Source organism: Arachis hypogaea, chromosome 16 (genome assembly GCF_003086295.3).
Source record: "Arachis hypogaea cultivar Tifrunner chromosome 16, arahy.Tifrunner.gnm2.J5K5, whole genome shotgun sequence".
In the NCBI taxonomy this organism is placed as follows: Eukaryota; Viridiplantae; Streptophyta; class Magnoliopsida; order Fabales; family Fabaceae; genus Arachis; species Arachis hypogaea.
The window spans coordinates 83371489-83376622 of NC_092051.1; the positions used below are offsets into that span (position 1 = coordinate 83371489).

At 35.6% G+C, this 5134-nt stretch overlaps 1 non-coding gene across 1 annotated transcript; it reads right to left on the minus strand.

The window, feature by feature from the left end:
• Positions 1-3788: 3788 nt before the first annotated feature.
• On the minus strand, positions 3789-3896 carry LOC112761065 (small nucleolar RNA R71). Its single transcript, XR_003181475.1, has one exon. It is a non-coding gene; the product is annotated as a small nucleolar RNA R71 (small nucleolar RNA).
• Positions 3897-5134: the final 1238 nt, after the last annotated feature.

Here is a 5134-nt window from a genome sequence, read left to right on the forward strand (position 1 = left end):
GGGCTTTCCAGCAATATATAATAGTTCATACTTTGGCCGAGTTTAGACGACGTAAAAGGGCGTTGAACACCAGTTCTACGCTACTGTCTGGAGTTAAACGCCAGAAACACGTCACAAGCCAGAGTTGAACGCCAGAAATATGTTACAAACTGGCGTTCAACTCCAAGATTGACCTCTACACCTGTAACATTCAAGCTCAGCCCAAGCACACACCAAGTGGGCCCCGAAAGTGGATTTATGCATCAATTACTTACTTTTGTAAACCCTAGTAACTAGTTTAGTATAAATAGGACTTTTTACTATTGTATTATAGATCTTTGATCAGTTTTATGCTATCTTAGACTTTCATGGGGCTGGCCATTCGGCCATGCCTGAAACATTATCACTTATGTATTTTCATACGGTAGAGTTTCTGCACTCCATAGATTAAGGTGTGGAGCTCTGCTGTTCCTCAAAGATTAATGTAAAGTACTACTGTTTTTCTATTCAATTCAACTTATTCTGCTTCTAAGATATTCATTCGCACTTCAACCTGAATGTGATGAACGTGACAATCATCATCATTCCCTATGAACGCGTGCTTGACAACCACTTCCATTATACCTTAGATTGAATGAGTATCTCTTGGATATCTTAATCAGAATCTTTGTGGTATAAGCTAGATTGATGGCGGCATTCATGAGAGTCCGGAAAGTCTAAACCTTGTCTGTGGTATTCCGAGTAGGACTCTGGGATTGAATGACTGTGACGAACTTCAAACTCGCGAGTGCTGGGCGTAGTGACAGACACAAAAGGAGGGTGAATCCTATTCCAGTATGATCGAGAACCTCAGATGATTAGCCGTGCTGTGACAGAGCATTTAGACCATTTTCACAAGAGGATGGGATGCAGCCATTGACAAGGGTGATGCCTCCAGACGATTAGCCATGCAGTGACAGCGCATCAGACCATTTTCCAGAGAGGATAAAAAGTAGCCATTGACAACGGTGATGTCCTTACATAAAGCCAGCCATGGAAAGGAGTAAGACTTATTGGATGAAGACAGCAGGAAAGCAGAGGTTCAGAGGAACGAATGCATCTCTATACACTTATCTGAAATTCTAACCAATGTATTACATAAGTATTTCTATCCTTATTTTCCATCTATTTATTATTTATGTTCGAAAACTCCATAACTATTTTATATCCGCCTGACTGAGATTTACAAGGTGACCATAGCTTGCTTCATACCAACAATCTCCGTGGGATCGACCCTTACTCACGTAAGGTTTATTACTTGGACGACCCAGTGCACTTGCTGGTTAGTTGTATCGAAATTGTGAATGAAAAATGATTTATTAAGACGTGCGTACAGAGTTTCTGGCGCCGTTGCCTGAGATCACAATTTCGTGCACCAAGTTTTTGGCACCGTTGCCGGGGATTGTTCGAGTTTGAACAACTGACGGTTCATCTTGTTGCACAGATTAGGTAATTTTCTTTTTATTTTATTTTAAAAAAATTTTCAAAAACCTTTCAAAAATTTCTCATCTGTTTTCGAAAAAAAAAATTTATCTTTTCAAAATTATATTTTTCTTCAGAATTTTTTAAGAATGAATTCTAGTGTTTCATGAAGCATGTTGAAGCCTGGCTGGCTGTAAAGCCATGTCTAATTCTTTTGGGTATGGGCTTCCAACCATCAGCATAGAGGCAAGTTAATTGGAATGTCAGCCGTGGCATGTTTGAGTTACATACTAAAGCTTGGCTGGCTATTAAGCCATGCCTAACCCTCGGATTGGAGCTTTAGACTAAGAATACAAGATTCCTGGAATTCATATTAAAAAATTTTGAAATCCTTATTTTCTTTTTCCTACATGTTTTTTTTCGAAAAAATATACAAAAATCCAAAAAAATTAGAAAATCATAAAAATAAAAAAAAATTTGTGTTTCTTGTTTGAGTCTTGAGTCAGATTTTAAGTTTGGTGTCAATTGCATATTCATCTTGCATTTTTCGAAAAATTCATGCATTCATAGTGTTCTTCATGATCTTCAAGTTGTTCTTGGTAAGTCTTCTTGTTTGATCTTGATGTTTTCATGTTTTGTGTCTTTTCTTATTTTTCATATGCATTCTTGCATTCATAGTGTCTATACATGAAAAATATTTAAGTTTGGTGTCTGGCATGTTTTCTTTGCATTAAAAATTTTTCAAAAATAAGTTCTTGATGTTCATCTTGATCTTGAAAGTGTTCTTGGTGTTCATCTTGACATTCATAGCATTCTTGCATGCATTCATTGTTTTGATCTAAAAATTTTCATGCATTGCATCATTTTCATGTTTTTCTCTCTCATCATAAAAATTCAAAAAATCAAAAAAATATCTTCCCCTTTTTCTCTCTTAAAATTTCGAAAATTAGATTTGATTTTTTCAAAAATTTTTAAAATCTAGTTGTTTTTATGGGTCAAATCAAATTTTCAATTTAAAAATCTTATCTTTTTCAAAATCTTTTTCAAAAATCAAATATTTTTCATTTTTCTTATTTATTTTCGAAAATTTTAAAAATATTTTTTAAAAATCTTTTTCTTATCTTTATCTCCTAATTTTCGAAAATAACATCATCAATTAATGTTTTGATTCAAAAATTTCAAGTTTGTTACTTGCTTGTTAAGAAAGATTCAAACTTTGAGTTCTAGAATCATATCTTGTGATTTCTTGTGAATCAAGTCATTAATTGTAATTTTAAAAATCAAATCTTTTTCAAAACTAATTTCAATCATATCTTTTCAAAAATATCTCTTTATCTTATCTTTTTCAAAATTTGATTTTAAAATATCCTTTCTAACTTCTTATCTTCTTATCTTTTCAAAATTAATTTTCAAATTTGTTTCAAGTAACTAACTAACTTTTTGTTTGTTTCTTATATTTTTCAAAACTACCTAATTTTTGAAAATATATTCCCTCTTTTTCAAAATTTCTTTTTAATTAACTAATTATTTTAAATTTTTTTATTTTAATTCTCGAAAATTACTAACCTTTTGCAAAAACTATTTTCGAAAATCACTAACTCTTTTTCAAAAATTATTTTCAAAAATTATCTCTCTCTCTTATCTCCTTCTATTTATTTATTCATCTACTAACACTTTATCTCACCCAAATTCGAACCCCCTCTTCTATCTGTGTTCGAATTTTTTCTTCTTCTTTTCTTCTACTCACACAGGGACCTCTATAATGTGGTAAAAAGGACCCCTATTATTATTATTTTTCTGTCCCTCTTTTTCATATGAGCAGGAGCAAGGACAAGAACATTCTTGTTGAAGCAGATCCAGAACCTGAAAGGACTCTGAAGAGGAAACTAAGAGAAGCTAAATTACAACAAGCCAGCAAGCACCTTTCAGAAATTTTTGAACAAAAATAGGAGATGGCAGGCGAAAATAATAATAATGCAAGGAGGATGCTTGGTGACTTTACTGCACCTAATTCTAATTTACATGGAAGAAGCATCTCCATCCCTACCATTGGAGCAAACAATTTTGAGCTTAAACCTCAATTAGTTTCTCTGATGCAGCAGAACTGCAAGTTTCATGGACTTCCATCTGAAGATCCTTTTCAGTTCTTAACTAAATTTTTGTAGATCTGTGATACTGTTAAGACTAATGGAGTAGATCCAGAAGTCTATAGGCTCATGCTTTTTCCTTTTGCTGTAAGAGACAGAGCTAGAATATGGTTGGACTCTCAACCTAAGGATAGCCTGAACTCTTGGGATAAGTTGGTCACGGCTTTCTTAGCCAAGTTCTTTCCTCCTCAAAAGTTGAGCAAGCTTAGAGTGGATGTTCAAACCTTCAGACAGAAAGAAGGTGAATCCCTCTATGAAGCTTGGGAGAGATACAAGCAACTGATCAAAAAGTGTCCTTCTGACATGCTTTCAGAATGGACCATCCTGGATATATTCTATGATGGTCTGTCTGAATTAGCTATGATGTCATTGGATACTTCTGCAGGTGGATCCATTCACCTAAAGAAAACGCCTGCAGAAGCTCAAGAACTCATTGACATGGTTGCTAATAACCAGTTCATGTACACTTCTGAGAGGAATCCTGTGAGTAATGGGACACCTCAGAAGAAGGGAGTTCTTGAAATTGATACTCTGAATGCCATATTAGCTCAGAATAAAATATTGACTCAGCAAGTTAATATGATTTCTCAGAGTCTGAATGGAATGCAAGCTGCATCCAACAGTACTCAAGAGGCATCTTCTGAAGAAGAAGCTTATGATCCTGAAAACCCTGCAATAGTAGAGGTGAATTACATGGGTGAACCTTATGGAAACACCTATAACCCCTCATAGAGAAATCACCCAAATCTCTCATGGAAGGATCAACAAAAGCCTCAACAAGGCTTTAATAATGGTGGAAGAAATAGGTTTAACAATAGTAAACCTTTTCCATCATCCACTCAGCAACAGACAGAGAACTCTGAACAAAATACCTGTAATTTAGCAAACTTAGTCTCTGATCTATCTAAGGCCACTGTAAGTTTCATGAATGAAACATGGTCCTCCATTAGAAATTGGAGGCACAAGTGAGCCAGCTGAGTAAAAGGATCACTGAAATCCCTCCTAGTACTCTCCTAAGCAATACAGAAGAAAATCCAAAAGGAGAGTGCAAGGCCATTGACATAGTCAACACGGTCGAACCTGGATAGGAAGGGGAGGACGTAAATCCCAGTGAGGAAGCCTGGGACGTCCAGTGATCAATAAGGAGTTTCCCTTTGAGGAACCAAAAGAATCTGAGACTCATCTAGAGACCATAGAGATTCCATTGAACCTCCTTATGCCCTTCATGAGCTTTGACGAGTATTCATCTTCTGAAGAGAATGAGGATGTTACTGAAGAGCAAGTTACCAAGTACCTTGGTGCAATCATGAAGCTGAATGCCAAATTATTTGGTATTGAGACTTGGGAAGATGAACCTCCCTTGTTCACCAATGAACTAAGTGATCTGGATCAACTGACATTACCTAAGAAGAAACAGGATCCTGGAAAATTCGTAATACCTTGTACCATAGGCAACATGATCTTTGAAAAGGCTCTGTGTGACCTTGGTTCAGGGATAAACCTCATACCCCTCTCTGTAATAGAGAAACTGGGAATCTTTGGGGTGC